This window comes from Erpetoichthys calabaricus, unplaced genomic scaffold (genome assembly GCF_900747795.2).
Source record: "Erpetoichthys calabaricus unplaced genomic scaffold, fErpCal1.3, whole genome shotgun sequence".
Taxonomy (NCBI): Eukaryota; Metazoa; Chordata; class Cladistia; order Polypteriformes; family Polypteridae; genus Erpetoichthys; species Erpetoichthys calabaricus.
The window spans coordinates 6,049-30,538 of record NW_026261644.1 but is presented as its reverse complement, the minus strand read 5'-3'; the positions used below and the strand labels follow the sequence as shown (position 1 = coordinate 30,538).

Genomic DNA, 24,490 nt, shown 5'->3' with positions numbered 1-24,490 from the left:
ATCCTGGAATCAGTGTATGTCTTGCAACGCATCTTCATTGTATCTATTTGAAGCAGTCTCCCCCTTTCTTCAATATATACTGAACGTAAGTAGCAGACCATTTGCTTATGGCCACACCAGTGTGAATGCGCCCGATCTCGTCTGGTCGCGAAAAGTAAACACACTTGTGCTTGATCAGTACTTGGATGGGAGACCTCCTGGGAAACCCGACTGCTGTAAGCTTTACGTCATTAATGTTGTACTTAACCTTAGCATCAGTGTATGGCTTTAAAACGCATCTCTATCCTTTCTATTGGAAGCATGCTCCTCCTTACTTCACTATATACTGAACAGTAAAAAAGCATTGCTTTCGCTTACGACCACACCAGTGTGAATGCGCCTGTTCTTGGAAACTAAACACGCTTGGGCTTTGCCAGTACTTGGAGGGGAAACCACCTAGGAACCCCAGTGCAGTAAGCTTTTAGCCATTACCATTGTTCTTAACCCGAGCATGAGTGTATGTCTTGTTAACGCAACTTCATTCTTTCTATTGGAAGCAGGCACCCACTTTCTTCACTATATACTGAACGTAAAGTAACAGGGCTTTTGCTTACGGCCACACCAGTGTGAATGCGCAGATCACGTCTGATCTCGGAAGCTATGTACACTTGGGGTCGATCAGTTCTTGGATGTGGGATCCCCGTTAGCTTTTAGCCATTAATGTTGTACTTAACCTTAGCATCAGTGTATGGCTTTAAAACGCATCTTTATCCTTTCTAGTGGAAGCATGCTCCCCCTTTCTTCAGTATATACTGAACGTTAAAAAGTATTGCTTTCGCTTACGGCCACACCAGTGTGAAAGTTTCTGATCTTCGAAGTTAAACATGCTTGTGCTCGGCCAGTACTTCGATGGGAGATCGCCTGAGAACCCCCAGTGCTATATGCTTTTAGCTATTAACATTGTACTTAACCTCGGCATCAGTGTATGTCTTGAAAACGCATCTTCATCATTTCTATTGGAAGCAGGCTCCCCCCTTTCTTCACTATATACTGAACGTAAGTAGCAAGGCTTTTGCTTGCGGCCACACCAGAGTAAATGCATCTGATCTTAGAAGCTACAAACACTTGGGCTCGATCAGTACTTGGATGGGAGACCGCCAGGCAACTCCAAATGCTGTAAGCTTTTAGCCATTACCATTGTTCTTAACCCTGGAATCAGTGTATGTTTTGTTAACGCATCTTCATTCATTCTATTGGAAGCAGGCTCCCCCTTTCTTCAATATATACTGAACATAAGTAGCAGACCTTTTGCTTACGGCCACACCAGTGTGAATGTGTCTGATCTCGGAAACTAAATATGCTTAGGCTCGGCCGGTGCTTGGATGGAAGACCACCTGGGAACCCCGAGTGCTGTAAGCTTTTAGCCATTACCATTGTTCTTAATCCTGGAATCAATGTATGTCTTGCAACGCATCTTCATTGTATCTATTTGAAGCAGGCTCCCCCTTTCTTTAATATATACTGAACGTAAGTAGCTGACCATTTGCTTACGGCCACACCAGTGTGAATGCGCCCGCTCTCATCTGGTCGCGTAAAGTAAACACACGTGGGCTCGATCAGTACTTGGATGGGAGACCTCCTGGGTAACCCGACTGCTGTAAGCTTTTAACCATTAATGTTGTACTTAACCTTAGCATCAGTGTATAGCTATAAAACGCATCTTTATTCTTTCTATTGCAAGCATGCTCCCCCTTTCTTCATTATATACTGAACGTTAAAGAGCATTGTTTTTGCTTACGGACACACTAGTGTGGATGCGCCCGATCGCGTCTGATTTCGGAATCTAAACACATTTGGTCTAGGCCAGTACTTGGATGGAAGACCACCTGGGAACCCCGAATGCTGTAAGCTTTTAGCCATTACCATTGCTCTTAACCCTGGAATCAGTGTATGTTTTGTTAACGCATCTTCATTCATTCTATTGGAAGCAGGCACCCATTTTCTTCACTATTTACTGAAAGTAAGTAGCAGAGCTTTTGCTTACGGCCACACCAGTGTGAATGCATCTGATCGTGGAAACTAAATACACTTGGGTCGTTCAGTACTTGGATGGGAGACCGCCTGAAATCCCCGACTGCTGTAAGCTTTATGTCATTAATGTTGTAGTTAACCTTAGCATCAGTGTATGGCTTTAAAACGCATCTTTATCCTTTCTATTGGAAGCATGCTCCCCATTTCTTCAGTATATTTTTGAACGTTAAAGAGCATTGCTTTCACTTACGGCCACACCAGTGTGAATGCTCAAGATCTCGTCTCATCTCAGAAGTTAAACACGCTTGTGCTCAGCTAGTACTTGGATGGGAGATGGCCTGAGAAACCCCAGTGCTCTAAGCTTTTCGCCATTATCCTTGTACTTAACCTCGGCATCAGTGTATGTCTTGGAAACGCAACTTCATCATTTCTATTTAAAGCAGGCTCCCCCTTTCTTCACTATATACTGACCGTAAAGTAGCAAAGCTTTCTTTTACAGCCACACCAGTGTGAATGCGTCTGATTTCAGAAGCTAAACACACTTGGGTTCGATCAGTACTTGGATTGGAGACTGCCTGGGAACCCAGAGTGGTGTAAGCTTTTAGTCATTAATGTTGTACTTAACCTTAGCATCAGTGTATGGCTTTAAAACACATCTTTATCCTTTCTATTGGAAGCATGCTCCCCCTTACTTCACTATATACTGAACGTTCAAAAGCGTTTTTTACGCTTATGGCCACACCAGTGTGAATGCGCCTGTTCTCGGATGCTAAACACGTTTGGGCTCGGCCAGTACTTGGATGGGAGACTACCTAGGAACCCCGAGTGCTGTAAGCTTTTAGCCATTACCATTGTTCTTAACCCGAAAAAGAGTGTATGTCTTGTTAACGCAACTTTATTCTTTCTATTGGAAGCAGGCACCCACTTTCTTCACTATATACTGAACGTAAAGTAACAGGGCTTTTACTAACGGCCACACCAGTGTGAATGCGTCTGATCTCGGAAACTAAATACGTTTGGGCTCGGCCAGTACTTGGATGGAAGACCACCTGGGAACACCGAGTGCTGTAAGCTTTTAGCCATTACGATTGTTCTTAATCCTGGAATCAGTGTATATCTTGCAACGCATCTTCATTCTATCTATTTGAAGCAGGCTCCCCCTTTTTTCAATATATACTGTACGTAAGTAGCAGATGTTTTGCTTAAAGCCACACCAGTGTGAATGCGCCCGATCTCGTCTGATCGCGAAAAGTAAACACACGTGGGCTCGATCAGTACTTGGATGGGAGACCGCCTGGGAAACCTGACTGCTGTAAGCTTTACGTCATTAATGTTGTACTTAACCTTAGCATCTGTGTATGGCTTTAAAACGCCTCTCTATCCTTCCTATTGGAAGCATGCTCCCACTTTCTTCACTATATATTTGAATGTTAAAGAGCATTTCTTTTGCTTACGGCCACACCAGTGTGAATGCGTCTGATCTCGGAAGTTAAACACGCTTGTGCTCGGCTAGTCCTTGGATGGGAGATCGCCTGAGAACCCCCAGTGCTCTAAGCTTTTGGCCATTAACGTTGTACTTCACCTCGGCATCAGTGTATGTCTTGGAAACGCATCTTCATTCTTTCTATTTGAAGCATGGTCCCCCTTTCGTCACTATATACTGAATGTAAAGTAACAGGGCGGTTGCTTATGGCCACACCAGTGTGAATGCGCCTGATTTTGTCTGATCTCAAAAGCTAAACACGCTTGGGCTCGGCCAGTACTTGGATGGGAAAACATCTAGGAATCCTGAGTGCTGTAATCTTTTAGCTATTACCATTGTTGTTAACGCGCATCAGTGTATGTTTTGTTAACGCATCTTCATTCTTTCTATTGGAAGCAGGCACCCCCTTTCTTCACTATATACTGAACGTAAGTAGCAGGGCTTTTGCTTACAGCCGTACCATTGTGATTGCACCTGATCTCAAAAACTAAACACACTTGGTCTCGATCAGTACTTGGATGGGAGACCGCCTGGAAACCCCGAGTGCTGTAAGCTTTTGGCCATTAACGTTGTACTTAACCTCGGTATCAGTGTATGTCTTGAAAACGCATCTTCATTCTTTCTATTTGAAGCAGGCTCCCCCTTTCGTCACTATATACTGAATGTAAAGCAGTAGGGCATTCGCTTACGGCCACACCAGTGTGATTGCGTCTGATCTCAGAAACTAAATACTCTTGTGCTCGGCCAGTACTTGGATGGGAGATCACCTGAAAACCCCAAGTGCTCTAAGCTTTTGGCCATTAATGTTGTACTTAACCTCGGCATCATTGTATGTCTTGGAAACGCATCTTCATTCTTTCTATTTGAAGCAGGCTCCCTCTTTCGTCACTATATACTGAATGTAAAGTAGCAGAGATTTCGTTTACGACCTCACCAGTGTAAATGCGCCCGATCTCGTCTGATTTCGAAAGCTACACATACTTGGGCTCGATCAGTACTTGGATGGGAGACTGGCAGGCCACTCCAAATGCTGTAAGCTTTTAGCCATTAATGTTGTACTTAACCTTAGCATCAGTGCATGGCTATAAAACGCATCTTTATCCTTTCTATTACAAGCATGCTCCCCCTTTCTTCATTATATACTGAACGTTAAAGAGCATTGTTTTTGCTTACGGCCACACTAGTGTGGATGCGCCCGATCTCGTCTGATTTCAGAAACTAAACACGCTTGGGCTAGGCCAGTACTTGGATAGAAGACCACCTGGGAACCCCGAATGCTGTAAGCTTTTAGCCATTACCATTGTTCTTAACCCTGGAATCAGTGTATGTTTTGTTAACGCATCTTCATTCATTCTAATGGAAGCAGGCACCCATTTTCTTCACTATTTACTGAACGTAAGTAGCAGGGCTTTTGCTTACGGCCACACCAGTGTGAATGCGCCCAATCTCGTATGATCGTGGAAACTAAATACACTTGGGTCGATCAGTTCTTGAATGGGAGACCGCCTGGAAACCCCGATTGCTGTAAGCTTTATGTCATTAATGTTGTACTTAACCTTAGCATCAGTGTACACACTGGTGTGGCCGTAAGCAAAAGCCCTGCTACTTTACGTTCAGTATACTGTATAGTGAAGAAAGGGGGGAGCCTGCTTCCAATAGAAATGATGAAGATGCGTTTCCAAGACATACACTGATGCCGAGGTTAAGTACAACGTTAATAGCTAAAAGCAAATAGCACTGGGGGTTCTTAGTCGATCTCCCATCGAAGTACTGACCGAGCACAAGCGTGTTTAACTTCAAAGATCAGACGCATTCACACGGGTGTGGCCATAAGCGAAAGCAACACTCTTTAACGTTCAGTATATACTGAGGAAAGGGGGAGCATGCTTCCACTAGAAAGGATAAAGATGCGTTTTAAAGCCATACCAAGATGCTAAGGTTAAGTACAACATTAATGGCTAAAAGCACTCGGGGTTCCCAGGCGGTCTCACATCCAAGAACCGATCGAGCCCAAGTGTGCTTAGCTTTCGAAATCAGACGTGATCGGCGAATTCACACTGGTGTGGCCGTAAGCGAAAGCCCTGTTACTTTACGTTCAGTATATAGTGAAGAAAGGGGGTGCCTGCTTCCAGTAGAAAGAATGAAGTTGCGTTAACAAGACATACACTCATGCTCGGGTTAAGAACAATGGTAATGGCTAAAAGCTTACTGCACTGGGGTTCCTAGGTGGTCTCCCCTCCAAGTACTGGCTGAACCCAAGCGTGTTTAGCTTCAGATATCAGGCGCAATCACACTGGTGTGGCCGTAAGCGAAAGCAAGGCTTTTGAACGTTCAGTATATAGTGAAGTAAGGGGGAGCATGCTTCCAATAGAAAGGATAAAGATGTGTTTTAAAGCCATACGCTGATGCTAAGGTTAAGTACAACATTAATAACATAAAGCTTACAGCATTCGGGGTTTCCAGGCGGTTTCCCATCCAAGTACTGATTGAGACCAAGTGTGTTTAGTTTCCGAGATCAGGAGCATTCACAATGGTATAGCCGTAAGCAAAAGCCCTGCTACTTACGTTCTGTATATAGTGAAGAAAGGGGGTGCCTGCTTCCAATAGAAAGAATGAAGATGCGTTCACAAAATATACACTGATGCGCAGATTAAGAACAATGGTAATGGCTAAAAGATTACAGCAGTCAGGATTCCTAGATGTTCTCCCATTCAAGTCCTGGCCGAGCCCAAGCGTGTTTAGCTTTCGAGATCAGACCAGATCGGGCGCATTGACACTGGTGTGGCCGTAAGCAAACACACTGTTACATTACATTCAGTATATAGTGACGAAAGGGGGAGCATGCTTCAAATAGAAAGAATGAAAATGCGTTTCCAAGACATACACTGATGCCGAGGTTAAGTACAACGTTAATGGCCAAAAGCTTTGAGCACTGGGGGTTCTCAGGCGATCTCCCATCCAAGTACTAGCCGAGCACAAGCGTGTTTAACTTCCGAGATCTGGCGCATTCACACTGGTGTGGCCGCAAGCAAAAGAAATGCTCTTTAACGTTCAAATATATAGTGAAGAAAGGGGGAGCATGCTTCCAATAGAAAGGATAGAGATGCGTTTTAAAGCCATACACTGATGCTAAGGTTAAGTACAACATTAATGACGTAAAGCTTACAGCAGTCGGGTTTCCCAGGTGGTCTCCCATCCAAGTACTGATCGAGCCCACGTGTGTTTACTTTTCGCGATCAGACGCATTCACATTGGTGTGGCTGTAAGCAAAAGACCTGCAACTTACGTTCAGTATATATTGAAGAAAGGGGGCGCCTGCTTCAAATAGATAGAATGAAGATGCGTTGCAAGACATACACTGATTCCAGGATTAAGAACAATGGTAATGGCTAAAAGCTTACAGCACTCGGTGTTCCCAGGTGGTCTTCCATCCAAGTACTGGCCGAGCCGAAGCGTATTTAGTGTCGGAGATCAGAGGAGATCGGGCGCATTCACACTGGTGTGGCCGTAAGCAAAAGCAATGCTCTTTAACATTCAAAAATATACTGAAGAAATTGGGAGCATGCTTCCTATCGAAAGGATAAAGATGCGTTTTAAAGCCATACACTGATGCTAAGGTTAAGTACAACATTAATGACGTAAAGCTTACAGCAGTCAGGTTTCCCAGGCGGTTTTCCATGCAAGTACTTATCGAGCCCACGTGTGTTTTGTTTTCGCGATCAGACGAGATATGTCGCATTCACACTGGTGTGGCCATAAGCAAAAGCCATGCTACTTACGTTGAGTATATATTGAAGAAAGGGGGAGCATGCTTCCAATAGAACGGATAAAGATGAGTTTTAAAGCCATAAACTGATGCTAAGGTTAAGTACAACATTAATGGCTAAAAGCTTACAGCACTCGGGGTTCCCAGGTGGTCTTCCATCCAAGTACTGGCTGAGCCCAAGCGTGTTTAGTTTCCGAGATCAGACGAGATCTGGCGCTTTCACACTGGTGTGGCCGAAAAGCGAAAGCAAATCACTTTAACGTTCAAATATATAGTGAAGAAAGGGGGAGCATGCTTCCAATAGAAAGAATAAAGATGCGTTTTAAAGCCATACACTGATGCTAAGGTTAAGTACAACATTAATGACATAAAGCTTACAACACTCGGGGTTCCCAGGCGGTCTCCCATCCAAGTACTGATTGAGACCAAGTGTGTTAACTTCGGAGATCAAGTGCATTCACAATGGTATGGCACCTCTTTTCCTCATTGAAACACATAGGGCGAAACTGAAGTTGAGTGTTACTCAATGTTCCTTAACTTCTATGTGTGGAAATCACTTGTATCACATGTGAAGTGATGGATTCTAACAGAATTTAACTGTGTAGATCAGATTCTACTAGATTAACCAGCCGGAACAATTGTTATCACTTGGAGTGTTTTTCATCTCTTGAAACGCGCCATTCTGAATTCAAGTTACTTTCAACTATAACTCAGTGCCCTCTGAAAATACTGATGTAAAACTGTTCCAAATTATGTAATACATAGTTCTCAAATGGGTTATAACTGTTTGCATGGTTTCGTAAGTGTTACTCAAGGTACACATCAACATCTCAAATTCACTTGTTTTCCCTAGTGAAACGCATTGGGCGAACCTGAAGTTGAGTGTTACTCAATGTTCCTTAACTTCTTTATGTGGAAACCACTTGTATCACCTGTGAAATGATGGATTCTAACAGAATTTAACTGTGTAGATCAGATTCTACTAGATTAACCATCCGTAATACTTGTTATCACTTGGAGTGTTTTTCAGCTCTTGAAACGCACCATTGTGAATTTAAGTTACATTCAACTATATCTCAGTCCCACGTGAAAATACTCATGTAAAACTGTTCCAAATGATGTAATTCATAGTTCCCTAATGGGTAAAATCTGATTGGATGGTTTCCTAAGTGTTACTCAAGGTACACATCAACATCTCAAATTCACTTGTTTTCCCCTTTGAAACGCATTGGGATTAACTGAAGTTGAGTGTTACTCAATGTTCCTTAACTTCTATGTGTGGAAACCACTTGTATCACATGTGAAATGCTGGATTCTAACAGAATTTTACTGTGTAGATCAGATTCTACTAGATTAATCAGCCGTAACACGTCTTATCATTTGGAGTGTTTTTCAGCTCTTGAAACGCACAATTGTGAATTCATGTTACATTCAACTATAACTCAGTGCACCGTGAAAATACTGATGTAAAACTGTTCTAAATGATGTAATTGATAGTTCCCTAATGGGTAAGAACTGTTTGGATGGTTTCCTAAGTGTTACTCAAGGTACATATCAACATCTCAAATTCACTTGTTTTCCCCATTGAAACACATTGGGAGAAATTGTAGTTAAGTGTTACTCAATGTTCCTTAACTTCTATGTGTGGAAACCACTTGTATCACATGTGAAATGATGGATTCTAACAAATTTTAACTGTGTTGATTAGATTCTACTAGATTAACCAGCCGTAACACTTCTTATCATTTGGAGTGTTTTTCAGCTCTTGAAACGCGCCATTGTGAATTCATGTTACATTCAACTATAACTCAGTGCCCCCTGAAAATACTGATGTAAAACTGTTCCAAATGATGTAATACAAAGTTCCCTAATGGGTAAGAACTGTTTGGATGGTTTCCTTAGTGTTACTCAAGGTACACATCAACATCTCAAATTCACTTGTTTTCCCCATTGAAACGTATTGGGATAAACTGAAGTTGAGTGTTACTCAATGTTCCTTAACTTCTATGTGTGGAAACCACTTGTATCACATGTGAAATGATGGATTCAAACAGAATTTAACTGTGTAGATCAGATTCTACTACATTAACCCGCCGTAACACATCTTATCATTTGGAGTGTTTTTCAGCTCTTGAAACACGCCATTGTGAATTCATGTTACATTCAACTATAACTCAGTGCCCCCTGAAAATACTGATGTAAAACTGTTCTAAGTGATGTAATACATAGTTTTCTAATGGGTAAGAACTGTTTCGATGGTTTCCTAAGTGTTACTCAAGGTACACATCAACATCTCAAATTAACTTGATTTCCCCATTGAAACGCATTGGGCGAAACTGAAGTTGAGTGTTACTCAATTTTCCTTAACTTCTATGTGTGGAAGCCACTTGTATCACATGTGAAATGATGGATTCTAACAGAATTTAACTGTGTAGATCAGATTCTACTAGATTAACCCGCAGTAACACGTCTTATCATTTGGAGTGTTTTTCAGCTCTTGAAACGCGCCATTGTGAGTTCATGTTACATTCAACTATAACTCAGTGCCCCGTGAAAATACTGATGTAAAACTGTTCTAAATGATATAATTCATAGTTCCCTAATGGGTAAGAACTGTTTGGATGGTTTCCTAAGTGATACTCAAGGTACACATCAACATCTCAAATTCACTTGTTTTCCCCTTTGATACGCATTGGGAGAAACTGAAGTTGAGTGTTACTCAATGTTCCTTAACTTCAATGTGTGGAAAATACTTGTATCACATGTGAAATGATGGATTCTAACAGAATTTAACTGTGTAGATCAGATTCGACTAGATTGACCAGCCGTAACACATCTTATGATTTGGAGTGTTTTTTAGCTCTTGAAACGCACCATTGTGAATTCGTGTTACATTCAAGTATAATTCAGTGCCCCCTGAAAATAATGTTGTAAAACTTTTCTAAGTGATGTAATACATAGTTCCCTAATGGGTAAAAACTGTTTGGATGGTTTCCTAAGTGTTACTCAAGGTACATATCAACATCTGAAATTAACTTGATTTCCCCATTGAAACGCATTGGGCGTAACTAAAGTTTAGTGTTACTCAATGTTCCTTAACTTCTATGTGTGGAAACCACTTGTATCACATGTGAAATGATGGATTCTAACAGGTTAAGTCCCTGTGCTTAAAACTCATTAAAACCCATTTAAAAAAAAAGTGTTTATACAACTGCTGAAATGTTACAGAGAGTGTGCTTCTGAGAGACAGAGAGAGAGAGAGAGAGAGAGTGGGGGGTGGGAGGCAGGGGAGGCTCCCGTGCTCCTGAGAGAGAGAGAGCCTCGATCATGCAGCTGAGTAGGGAGACTGGGTTTTTTTCCCCCTGTGCTTAAAACTCATTTTAAAAAAAGTGTTTATACACCTGCTGCAATGTTACAGAGAGAAAGAGGACTCACGTGCTTCTGAGAGACAGAGGGGGAGGGGGCTCATGTGCTGCTGAGATAGAGAGAGAGTATGCAGCTGAGCAGTGAGCCTGGGTGTTTGTGTCAGTGTTATTCATTGTTTTTACTATTACACTGTGCATTCTATGGTGTAATGATTAACTATATTTGTGCTTAAAAATCTTTAAAAAAATATATTTACATACAGTTCGTATGGTCTGGAATGGATTAATTGTATTTACATACAATCCTATGGGGGATATTGGTTCGGTTCACGACCAAATCGGTTTACGACCAGAGGTTTGGAACGAATTATGGTCGTGAACCGTATACCATCCACTGTATATTGACTCTAGAAAACATGATCAGCAAGTCTGATAGGCTGCAACAAAATGATGAAAGAACGGGCACAATTTTTTCTCACAAGCTGGGTGGGTGGGTGTTAGTTAGTTAATTAGTTACTCGAACGATTTCAAGATTTAATATGCACAAGCGGTAACCGTGCAAAAGCAGCCCAAACCAAAAAAGACAGCTGGTAAAAAGTGGGCTCGATCAGTACTTGGATGGGAGACCGCCAGGCAACCCCAAGTGCTGTAAGCTTTTAGCCATTAATGTTGTACTTAACCTTGGCATCAGTGTATGGCTTTAAAACGCATCTTTATCCTTTCTAGTGGAAGCATGCTCCCCCTTTCTTCATTATATACTGAACGTTAAAGAGCATTGCTTTCGCTTACGGCCACACTAGTGTGAATGCGGCCGATCTCGTCTGATCTCGGAAACTAAATACGCTTGGGCTCGGCCAGTACTTGGATGGAAGACCACCTGGGAATGCTGAGTGCTGTAAGCTTTTGGCCATTACCATTGTTCTTATACCTGGAATCAGTGTATGTTTTTTTAACGCATCTTCATTCATTCTATTGGAAGCAGGCACCCCCTTTCTTCAATATATACTGAACGTAAGTAGCAGGGATTTTGCTTACAGCCACACCAGTGTGAATACGCCCGATCTCGTATGATCGTGGAAACTAAATACACTTGGGTCGACCAGTACTTGAATGGGAGACTGCCTGGAAACCCCGACTGCTGTAAGCTTTATGTCATTAATGTTGTACTTAACCTTAGCATCAGTGTATGGCTTTAAAACGCATCTTTATCCTTTCTATTGGAAGCATGATCCCCATTTCTTCAGTATATATTTGAACGTTAAAGAGCATTGCTTTCGCTTACGGCCACACCAGTGTGAACGCGTCTGATCTCAGAAGTTAAACACGATTGTGCTCGGCCAGTACTTGGATGGGAGAACACCTAGGAACCCTGAGTGCTGTAATCTTTTAGCCATTACCATTGTTCTTAACCCGCGCATCAGTGTATGTTTTGTAAACGCATCTTAGTTCTTTCTATTGGAAGCAGGCACCCCCTTTCTTCACTACATACTGAAAATACCATACCATTGTGAATGCGCCTGATCTCATAAGCTAAACACACTTGGGCTCAGTCAGTACTTGGATGGGAGACCACCTGGGATCCCCGAGTGCTGTAAGCTTTATGTCATTAATGTTGTACTTAACCTTAGCATCAGTGTATGGCTTTAAAACGCATCTTTATCCTTTCTATTGGAAGCATGCTCCCCCTTTCTTCACTATATATTTGAACGTTAAAGTGCATTGCTTTCGCTTTTCGGCCACACCAGTGTGAAAGCGCCAGATCTCGTCTGTGAAATGTGAAATGATGGATTCTAACAGAATTTAACTGTGTAGATCAGATTCTACTAGATTAACCATCCGTAACAGGTGTTATCACATGGAGTGTTTTTCAGCTCTTGAAACGCGCCATTGTGAATTCAAGTTACATTCATCTATAACTCAGTGCCCCCTGAAAATACTGATGTAAAACTGTTCCAAATGATGTAATACATAGTTCTCTAATTGGTAATAACTGTTTGGATGGTTTCCTGAGTGTTACTCAAGGTACACATCAACATCTCAAATTCACTTGTTTTCCCCATTTAAACGAATTGGGCGAAACTGATGTTGATTGTTACTCAATGTTCCTTAACTTCTATGTGTGGAAACCACTTGTATCACATGTGAAATGATGGATTCTAACAGAATTTAACTGTGTAGGTCAGATTCTACTAGATTAACCATCCGTAACACTTGTTATCACTTGGAGTGTTTTTCACCTCTTGAAACGCGCCATTGTGAATTCAAGTTACATTCAACTAGAACTCAGTGCCCCCTGAAAATACTGATGTCAAACTGTTCCAAATGATGTAATACATAGTTCTCTAATGGGTAATAACTGTTTGGATGGTTTCCTAAGTGTTACTCAAGGTACACATCAACATCTCAAATTTACTTGTTTTCCCCTTTTAACACTAGAATTACCAGAGCCTACGAAAAAACTCGTAAATCCGTCCCACCTTAAATCGCGTCTTAAATCCGTTTGCACCTCTCCGCCAGAGTCCTTTGTCATCTAAATGTGCTGATAAAGCTACTAGCAGCCAGCTATTCCATCCCCCCACCGACTTAGAATGAACTTCTCTCCTAGCTCAAGCCTTGCCTTGATTTGATTACCTGGGATTGAAGTGGAGTTTTACAGTGGAAATAATTCTAGCATTATTTGGAATACACGCATTTCATGTGTGTTCCATTTCTATAGTTGGCTGTGCAAACACATTTTTAAAACAGAAACGTTTTTCATATTCTAATAGTAAATGACAAAATGTAGGCATGAACTATATAACGTATGAAGCCTGAAGTCCATATATCAAAGAAACACTTTCACAAAAGGTACAAATAAAAGAACACGTGCGCCTTCATTCAAAAAAAAGCCGCGTTAGCATGCCACATTGACACTCTTACTACAACTGCCGCAGTGGCGTAATGGTATCAGCGCCTGACTGGGAATCAGAGGGTGGCGACTTCGATTCCGCACGGCTCCACTTCGAGAAATTAACTGCTCTTATTCATACAATTTTAGAATAACAATATAAATTTGATTTCAGTCTGTAACAGCCGGTGTAACTTATGATACTGGTAAAGGTTAGCTTTTTTTTTTTTTTTTTTTAATTCACTTTTCATTCTCGCAGTCACATTCAGAATCAATCCATACAACCCCATCTGACACAGCTGGTTTCACATAAATAAAAGTGCACTTTTATTCAAGACTATAACCGAAGAATAAAGAAAGCAAGTTACAGTTGGTGGTTGATACGACAGCTTGCGTGGTGCAATGTTAAGAACTGCTGATTTCCGATCCGTGCTATATAAAATCATCACATTCAAATATTAACAGTTCCCACACACCCAAGGTCCGCCATTCCTACATTTACAACATGTGTACTTGTTGCAGTGTACACACCTCTCTGTGCTATGGTTCCTATTACAGTGAATGAGCACCTGACACTGTACTTTCTTCCCTGGGGGAAGCTGAGGTCTTAGAACGGAAGTTTGTTGATGGCTGTATCATCTTTTCTTTTTCCATCGCCTTTTCCTGTAAGAAGCGACGACGAAGTTCCTCTGCAAGGTGAGCCATGAACACTCTTCTTTCCTCAGCGGACCCCGTGCATGCCTTATACAGTACGTGTGCGTTCATCGCTGCTAGGTCAAGGATGTTGTACAACACAGCAACCGGCCACCTGCGTGTTCCTGTGCGCACTGAACAAGCACGCGCCTTCTGGTCCATGATGTCAACGCCACGCTGGGGAAAAAAGAAAGACAAATATATGTGACATTTTGAAGAAATCATTTTATCACCAGAAGAGCACCAGAATACTTCGTCACACTAATATTTTTTTCATTAGCATACCTTCATGTGGTTGTAGTCTGTGACCGTGTTTGGTTTTTTTTTTTTTATCTTGCCCAATCTCCACATCATGGTGCATTGTGCTGAGAATGCAGACAGACTTCATCTTTTTGGGCACATACACTGTCAGCATGGCACTGGGAGATCTAAACACCAGCGTGGAGAATTGTTCGTGTACTGAACTGACTTTAGCTGCAGGTGGAAGTTCCCGTCGCACTTTATTCATGGTGCCAAGCAGAGTTGTATTGCGGTGCAGCAGTCTATTAGCCAGCGAAAGTGACGTGAAGAAGTTGTCTGTTGTTACGGTTCTGCCTTTGTCCAGAAATGGCTCCATAAGCTTTATGACCACAGACTCGGAAAGTCTTTCTCCCGTGGGACGACTGGGATCTTTTCCTAAATAAGGAGTGGCATTGCACATGTACTTTGTCTCCAAATCTGCCGCAATCCAAAAAGGCAGAACCGTAACAACAGACAACTTCTTCACGTCACTTTCACTGGCTAATAGACTGCTGCACCGCAATACAACTCTGCTTGGCACCATGAATAAAGTGCGACGGGAACTTCCACCTGCAGCTAAAGTCAGTTCAGTACACGAACAATTCTCCACGCTGGTGTTTAGATCTCCCAGTGCCATGCTGACAGTGTATGTGCCCAAAAAGATGAAGTCTGTCTGCATTCTCAGCACAATGCACCATGATGTGGAGATTGGGCAAGATAAAAAAAAAAAAACCAAACACGGTCACAGACTACAACCACATGAAGGTATGCTAATGAAAAAAATATTAGTGTGACGAAGTATTCTGGTGCTCTTCTGGTGATAAAATGATTTCTTGAAAATGTCACATATATTTGTCTTTCTTTTTTCCCCAGCGTGGCGTTGACATCATGGACCAGAAGGCGCGTGCTTGTTCAGTGCGCACAGGAACACGCAGGTGGCCGGTTGCTGTGTTGTACAACATCCTTGACCTAGCAGTGAAGAACGCACACGTACTGTATAAGGCATGCACGGGGTCCGCTGAGGAAAGAAGAGTGTTCATGGCTCACCTTGCAGAGGAACTTCGTCGTCGCTTCTTACAGGAAAAGGCGATGGAAAAAGAAAAGATGATACAGCCATCAACAAACTTCCGTTCTAAGACCTCAGCTTCCCCCAGGGAAGAAAGTACAGTGTCAGGTGCTCATTCACTGTAATAGGAACCATAGCACAGAGAGGTGTGTACACTGCAACAAGTACACATGTTGTAAATGTAGGAATGGCGGACCTTGGGTGTGTGGGAACTGTTAATATTTGAATGTGATGATTTTATATAGCACGGATCGGAAATCAGCAGTTCTTAACATTGCACCACGCAAGCTGTCGTATCAACCACCAACTGTAACTTGCTTTCTTTATTCTTCGGTTATAGTCTTGAATAAAAGTGCACTTTTATTTATGTGAAACCAGCTGTGTCAGATGGGGTTGTATGGATTGATTCTGAATGTGACTGCGAGAATGAAAAGTGAATTAAAAAAAAAAAAAAAAAAAGCTAACCTTTACCAGTATCATAAGTTACACCGCCTGTTACAGACTGAAATCAAATTTATATTGTTATTCTAAAATTGTAAGAATAAGAGCAGTTAATTTCTCGAAGTGGAGCCATGCGGAATCGAACTCGCCACCCTCTGATTCCCAGTCAGGCGCTGATACCATTACGCCACTGCGGCAGCGTAAGTAAGAGTGTCAATGTGGCATGCTAACGCGGCTTTTTTTTTTTTTTTTTGAATGAAGGCGCACGTGTTCTTTTATTTGTACCTTTTGTGAAAGTGTTTCTTTGATATATGGACTTCAGGCTTCATACGTTATATAGTTCATGCCTACATTTTGTCATTTACTATTAGAATATGAAAAACGTTTCTGTTTTAAAAATGTGTTTGCACAGCCAACTATAGAAATGGAACACACATGAAATGCGTGTATTCCAAATAACGCTAGAATTATTTCCACTGTAAAACTCCACTTCAATCTCAGGTAATCAAATCAAGGCAAGGCTTGAGCTAGGAGAGAAGTTCATTCTAAGTCGGTGGGGGGATGGAATAGCTGGCTGCTAGTAGCTTTATCAGCACATTTAGATGACAAAGGACTCTGGCGGAGAGGTGCAAACGGATTTAAGACGCGATTTAAGGTGGGACGGATTTACGAGTTTTTTCGTAGGCTCTGGTAATTCTAGTGTTAAACGCATTGGGCGAAACTGATGTTGATTGTTACTCAATGTTCCTTAACTTCTATGTGTGGAAACCACTTGTATCACATGTGAAATGATGGATTCTAACAGAATTTAACTGTGTAGATCAGATTCTACTAGATTAACCATCCGTAACACTTGTTATCACTTGGAGTATTTTTCAGCTCTTGAAACGCGCCATTGTGAATTCAAGTTACATTCAACTATAACTCAGTGCCCCGTGAAAATACTGCTGTAAAACTGTTCCAAATGATGTAAAACATAGTTCTCTAATGGGTATTAACTGTTTGGATGGTTTGCTAAGTGTTACTCAAGGTACACATCAACATCTCAAATTCACTTGTTTTCCCTATTGAAACGCATTGGGCAAAACTGAAGTTGAATGTTACTCAATGTTCCTTAACTTCTATGTGTGGAAACCACTTGTATCACATGTGAAATGATGGATTCTAACAGAATTTAACTGTGTAGATCAGATTCTACTAGATTAACCATCCGTAACACTTGATATCACTTGGAGTGTTTTTCAGCTCTTGAAACGCGCCATTGTGAATTCAAGTTACATTCAACTATAACTCAGTGCCCCCGTGAAAATACTGCTGTAAAACTGTTCCAAATGATGTAATACATAGTTCTCTAATGGGTAATAACTGTTTGGATGGTTTCCTAAGTGTTACTCAAGGTACACATCAACATCTCAAATTCACTTGTTTTCCCCATTGAAACGCATTGGGCAAAACTGATGTTGAATGTTACTCAATGTTCCTTAACTTCTATGTGTGGAAACCACTTGTATCACATGTGAAATGATGGATTCTAACAGAATTTAACTGTGTAGATCAGATTCTACTAGATTAACCATCCGTAACACTTGTTATCACTTGGAGTGTTTTTCAGCTCTTGAAACGCGCCATTGTGAATTCAAGTTACATTCAACTATATCTCAGTCGCACGTGAAAATACTGATGTAAAACTGTTCCAAATGATGTAATACATAGTTCTCTAATGGGTAATAACTGTTTGGATGGTTTCCTAAGTGTTACTCAAGGTACACATCAACATCTCAAATTCACTTGTTTTCCCCATTGAAACGCATTGGGCAAAACTGATGTTGAATGTTACTCAATGTTCCTTAACTTCTATGTGTGGAAACCACTTGTATCACATGTGAAATGATGGATTCTAACAGAATTTAACTGTGTAGATCAGATTCTACTAGATTAACCATCCGTAACACTTGTTATCACTTGGAGTGTTTTTCAGCTCTTGAAACGCGCCATTGTGAATTCAAGTTACATTCAACTATAACTCAGTGCCCCCTGAAAATACTGATGTAAAACTGTTCCAAATGATGTAATACATAGTTCTCTAATGGGTAATAACTGTTTGGATGGTTTCCTAAGTGTTACTCAAGGTACACATCAACATCTCAAATTCACTTGTTTTCCCCCATTGAAACGCATTGGGCAAAACTGATGTTGATTGTTACTCAATGTTCCTTAACTTCTATGTGTGGAAACCACTTGTATCACATGTGAAATGATGGATTCTAACAGAATTTAACTGTGTAGATCAGATTCTACTAGATTAACCATCCGTAACACTTGTTATCACTTGGAGTGTTTTTCAGCTCTTGAAACGCGCCATTGTGAATTCAAGTTACATTCAACTATAACTCAGTGCCCCCTGAAAATACTGATGTAAAACTGTTCCAAATGATGTAATACATAGTTCTCTAATGGGTAATAACTGTTTGGATGGTTTCCTAAGTGTTACTCAAGGTACACATCAACATCTCAAATTCACTTGTTTTCCCCATTGAAACGCATTGGGCAAAACTGATGTTGATTGTTACTCAATGTTCCTTAACTTCTATGTGTGGAAACCACTTGTATCACATGTGAAATGATGGATTCTAACAGAATTTAACTGTGTAGATCAGATTCTACTAGATTAACCATCCGTAACACTTGTTATCACTTGGAGTGTTTTTCAGCTCTTGAAACGCACCATTGTGAATTCAAGTTACATTCAACTATAACTCAGTGCCCCGTGAAAATACTGATGTAAAACTGTTCCAAATGATGTAATACATAGTTCTCTAATGGGTAATAACTGTTTGGATGGTTTCCTAAGTGTTACTCAAGGTACACATCAACATCTCAAATTCACTTGTTTTCCCCATTGAAACGCATTGGGCAAAACTGATGTTGATTGTTACTCAATGTTCCTTAACTTCTATGTGTGGAAACCACTTGTATCACATGTGAAATGATGGATTCTAACAGAATTTAACTGTGTAGATCAGATTCTACTAGATTAACCATCCGTAACACTTGTTATCACTTGGAGTGTTTTTCAGCTCTTGAAACGCGCCATTGTGAATTCAAGTTACATTCAACTATAACTCAGTGCCCCCTGAAAATACTGATGTAAAACTGTTCCAAATGATGTAATACATAGTTCTCTAATGGGTAATAACTGCTTTGGATGGTTTCCTAAGTGTTACTCAAGGTACACATCAACATCTCAAATTCACTTGTTTTCCCCATTGAAACGCATTGGGCAAAACTGATGTTGATTGTTACTCAATGTTCCTTAACTTCTATGTGTGGAAACCACTTGTATCACATGTGAAATGATGGATTCTAACAGAATTTAACTGTGTAGATCAGATTCTACTAGATTAACCATCCGTAACACTTGTTATCACTTGGAGTGTTTTTCAGCTCTTGAAACGCACCATTGTGAATTCAAGTTACATTCAACTATAACTCAGTGCCCCCGTGAAAATACTGATGTAAAACTGTTCCAAATGATGTAATACATAGTTCTCTAATGGGTAATAACTGTTTTGGATGGTTTCCTAAGTGTTACTCAAGGTACACATCAACATCTCAAATTCACTTGTTTTCCCCATTGAAACGCATTGGGCAAAACTGATGTTGATTGTTACTCAATGTTCCTTAACTTCTATGTGTGGAAACCACTTGTATCACATGTGAAATGATGGATTCTAACAGAATTTAACTGTGTAGATCAGATTCTACTAGATTAACCATCCGTAACACTTGTTATCACTTGGAGTGTTTTTCAGCTCTTGAAACGCGCCATTGTGAATTCAAGTTACATTCAACTATATCTCAGTCCCACGTGAAAATACTGATGTAAAACTGTTCCAAATGATGTAATACATAGTTCTCTAATGGGTAATAACTGTTTGGATGGTTTCCTAAGTGTTACTCAAGGTACACATCAACATCTCAAATTCACTTGTTTTCCCCATTGAAACGCATTGGGCAAAACTGATGTTGAATGTTACTCAATGTTCCTTAACTTCTATGTGTGGAAACCACTTGTATCACATGTGAAATGATGGATTCTAACAGAATTTAACTGTGTAGATCAGATTCTACTAGATTAACCAGCCGTAACACTTGTTATCACTTGGAGTGTTTTTCAGCTCTTGAAACGCACCATTGTGAATTCAAGTTACATTCAACTATAACTCAGTGCCCCCTGAAAATACTGATGTAAAACTGTTCCAAATGATGTAATACATAGTTCTCTAATGGGTAATAACTGCTTTGGATGGTTTCCTAAGTGTTACTCAAGGTACACATCAACATCTCAAATTCACTTGTTTTCCCCATTGAAACGCATTGGGCAAAACTGATGTTGAATGTTACTCAATGTTCCTTAACTTCTATGTGTGGAAACCACTTGTATCACATGTGAAATGATGGATTCTAACAGAATTTAACTGTGTAGATCAGATTCTACTAGATTAACCAGCCGTAACACTTGTTATCACTTGGAGTGTTTTTCAGCTCTTGAAACGCGCCATTGTGAATTCAAGTTACATTCAACTATAACTCAGTGCCCCCTGAAAATACTGATGTAAAACTGTTCCAAATGATGTAATACATAGTTCTCTAATGGGTAATAACTGTTTGGATGGTTTCCTAAGTGTTACTCAAGGTACACATCAACATCTCAAATTCACTTGTTTTCCCCATTGAAACGCATTGGGCAAAACTGATGTTGAATGTTACTCAATGTTCCTTAACTTCTATGTGTGGAAACCACTTGTATCACATGTGAAATGATGGATTCTAACAGAATTTAACTGTGTAGATCAGATTCTACTAGATTAACCATCCGTAACACTTGTTATCACTTGGAGTGTTTTTCAGCTCTTGAAACGCACCATTGTGAATTCAAGTTACATTCAACTATAACTCAGTGCCCCCGTGAAAATACTGATGTAAAACTGTTCCAAATGATGTAATACATAGTTCTCTAATGGGTAATAACTGTTTGGATGGTTTCCTAAGTGTTACTCAAGGTACACATCAACATCTCAAATTCACTTGTTTTCCCCATTGAAACGCATTGGGCAAAACTGATGTTGAATGTTACTCAATGTTCCTTAACTTCTATGTGTGGAAACCACTTGTATCACATGTGAAATGATGGATTCTAACAGAATTTAACTGTGTAGATCAGATTCTACTAGATTAACCATCCGTAACACTTGTTATCACTTGGAGTGTTTTTCAGCTCTTGAAACGCGCCATTGTGAATTCAAGTTACATTCAACTATAACTCAGTGCCCCCTGAAAATACTGATGTAAAACTGTTCCAAATGATGTAATACATAGTTCTCTAATGGGTAATAACTGTTTGGATGGTTTCCTAAGTGTTACTCAAGGTACACATCAACATCTCAAATTCACTTGTTTTCCCCCATTGAAACGCATTGGGCAAAACTGATGTTGAATGTTACTCAATGTTCCTTAACTTCTATGTGTGGAAACCACTTGTATCACATGTGAAATGATGGATTCTAACAGAATTTAACTGTGTAGATCAGATTCTACTAGATTAACCATCCGTAACACTTGTTATCACTTGGAGTGTTTTTCAGCTCTTGAAACGCGCCATTGTGAATTCAAGTTACATTCAACTATAACTCAGTGCCCCCTGAAAATACTGATGTAAAACTGTTCCAAATGATGTAATACATAGTTCTCTAATGGGTAATAACTGTTTGGATGGTTTCCTAAGTGTTACTCAAGGTACACATCAACATCTCAAATTCACTTGTTTTCCCCCATTGAAACGCATTGGGCAAAACTGATGTTGAATGTTACTCAATGTTCCTTAACTTCTATGTGTGGAAACCACTTGTATCACATGTGAAATGATGGATTCTAACAGAATTTAACTGTGTAGATCAGATTCTACTAGATTAACCATCCGTAACACTTGTTATCACTTGGAGTGTTTTTCAGCTCTTGAAACGCACCATTGTGAATTCAAGTTACATTCAACTATAACTCAGTGCCCCCTGAAAATACTGATGTAAAACTGTTCCAAATGATGTAATACATAGTTCTCTAATGGGTAATAACTGTTTGGATGGTTTCCTAAGTGTTACTCAAGGTACACATCAACATCTCAAATTCACTTGTTTTCCCCCATTGAAACGCATTGGGCAAAACTGATGTTGAATGTTACTCAATGTTCCTTAACTTCTATGTGTGGAAACCACTTGTATCACATGTGAAATGATGGATTCTAACAGAATTTAACTGTGTAGATCAGATTCTACTAGATTAACCATCCGTAACACTTGTTATCACTTGGAGTGTTTTTCAGCTCTTGAAACGCGCCATTGTGAATTCAAGTTACATTCAACTATAACTCAGTGCCCCCTGAAAATACTGATGTAAAACTGTTCCAAATGATGTAATACATAGTTCTCTAATGGGTAATAACTGTTTGGATGGTTTCCTAAGTGTTACTCAAGGTACACATCAACATCTCAAATTCACTTGTTTTCCCCATTGAAACGCATTGGGCAAAACTGATGTTGAATGTTACTCAATGTTCCTTAACTTCTATGTGTGGAAACCACTTGTATCACATGTGAAATGATGGATTCTAACAGAATTTAACTGTGTAGATCAGATTCTACTAGATTAACCATCCGTAACACTTGTTATCACTTGGAGTGTTTTTCAGCTCTTGAAACGCGCCATTGTGAATTCAAGTTACATTCAACTATAACTCAGTGCCCCCTGAAAATACTGATGTAAAACTGTTCCAAATGATGTAATACATAGTTCTCTAATGGGTAATAACTGTTTGGATGGTTTCCTAAGTGTTACTCAAGGTACACATCAACATCTCAAATTCACTTGTTTCCCCCATTGAAACGCATTGGGCAAAACTGATGTTGAATGTTACTCAATGTTCCTTAACTTCTATGTGTGGAAACCACTTGTATCACATGTGAAATGATGGATTCTAACAGAATTTAACTGTGTAGATCAGATTCTACTAGATTAACCATCCGTAACACTTGTTATCACTTGGAGTGTTTTTCAGCTCTTGAAACGCACCATTGTGAATTCAAGTTACATTCAACTATAACTCAGTGCCCCCTGAAAATACTGATGTAAAACTGTTCCAAATGATGTAATACATAGTTCTCTAATGGGTAATAACTGTTTGGATGGTTTCCTAAGTGTTACTCAAGGTACACATCAACATCTCAAATTCACTTGTTTCCCCCATTGAAACGCATTGGGCAAAACTGATGTTGAATGTTACTCAATGTTCCTTAACTTCTATGTGTGGAAACCACTTGTATCACATGTGAAATGATGGATTCTAACAGAATTTAACTGTGTAGATCAGATTCTACTAGATTAACCATCCGTAACACTTGTTATCACTTGGAGTGTTTTTCAGCTCTTGAAACGCGCCATTGTGAATTCAAGTTACATTCAACTATAACTCAGTGCCCCCTGAAAATACTGATGTAAAACTGTTCCAAATGATGTAATACATAGTTCTCTAATGGGTAATAACTGTTTGGATGGTTTCCTAAGTGTTACTCAAGGTACACATCAACATCTCAAATTCACTTGTTTCCCCCATTGAAACGCATTGGGCAAAACTGATGTTGAATGTTACTCAATGTTCCTTAACTTCTATGTGTGGAAACCACTTGTATCACATGTGAAATGATGGATTCTAACAGAATTTAACTGTGTAGATCAGATTCTACTAGATTAACCATCCGTAACACTTGTTATCACTTGGAGTGTTTTTCAGCTCTTGAAACGCGCCATTGTGAATTCAAGTTACATTCAACTATAACTCAGTGCCCCCTGAAAATACTGATGTAAAACTGTTCCAAATGATGTAATACATAGTTCTCTAATGGGTAATAACTGTTTGGATGGTTTCCTAAGTGTTACTCAAGGTACACATCAACATCTCAAATTCACTTGTTTCCCCCATTGAAACGCATTGGGCAAAACTGATGTTGAATGTTACTCAATGTTCCTTAACTTCTATGTGTGGAAACCACTTGTATCACATGTGAAATGATGGATTCTAACAGAATTTAACTGTGTAGATCAGATTCTACTAGATTAACCATCCGTAACACTTGTTATCACTTGGAGTGTTTTTCAGCTCTTGAAACGCGCCATTGTGAATTCAAGTTACATTCAACTATAACTCAGTCCCACCTGAAAATACTGATGTAAAACTGTTCCAAATGATGTAATACATAGTTCTCTAATGGGTAATAACTGTTTGGATGGTTTCCTAAGTGTTACTCAAGGTACACATCAACATCTCAAATTCACTTGTTTCCCCCATTGAAACGCATTGGGCAAAACTGATGTTGAATGTTACTCAATGTTCCTTAACTTCTATGTGTGGAAACCACTTGTATCACATGTGAAATGATGGATTCTAACA

At 40.1% G+C, this 24,490-nt stretch overlaps 10 pseudogenes; 8 read left to right on the top strand and 2 right to left on the bottom strand.

Annotated features, from left to right (window-relative positions):
• Positions 1 to 103: 103 nt before the first annotated feature.
• Positions 104 to 222, top strand: LOC127526488 (uncharacterized; annotated as a pseudogene).
• Positions 223 to 1,524: 1,302 nt separating this feature from the next.
• Positions 1,525 to 1,643, top strand: LOC127526486 (uncharacterized; annotated as a pseudogene).
• Positions 1,644 to 1,771: 128 nt separating this feature from the next.
• Positions 1,772 to 1,890, top strand: LOC127526489 (uncharacterized; annotated as a pseudogene).
• A 1,320-nt stretch (positions 1,891 to 3,210) lies between these two features.
• Positions 3,211 to 3,329, top strand: LOC127526490 (uncharacterized; annotated as a pseudogene).
• A 366-nt stretch (positions 3,330 to 3,695) lies between these two features.
• On the top strand, positions 3,696 to 3,814 carry LOC127526487 (uncharacterized; annotated as a pseudogene).
• An 846-nt stretch (positions 3,815 to 4,660) lies between these two features.
• Positions 4,661 to 4,779, top strand: LOC114641438 (uncharacterized; annotated as a pseudogene).
• A 127-nt stretch (positions 4,780 to 4,906) lies between these two features.
• LOC114641440 (uncharacterized) lies at positions 4,907 to 5,024 on the top strand (annotated as a pseudogene).
• A 1,863-nt stretch (positions 5,025 to 6,887) lies between these two features.
• Positions 6,888 to 7,006, bottom strand: LOC127526485 (uncharacterized; annotated as a pseudogene).
• A 375-nt stretch (positions 7,007 to 7,381) lies between these two features.
• Positions 7,382 to 7,500, bottom strand: LOC114641441 (uncharacterized; annotated as a pseudogene).
• Positions 7,501 to 11,407: 3,907 nt separating this feature from the next.
• Positions 11,408 to 11,526, top strand: LOC114641449 (uncharacterized; annotated as a pseudogene).
• Positions 11,527 to 24,490: the final 12,964 nt, after the last annotated feature.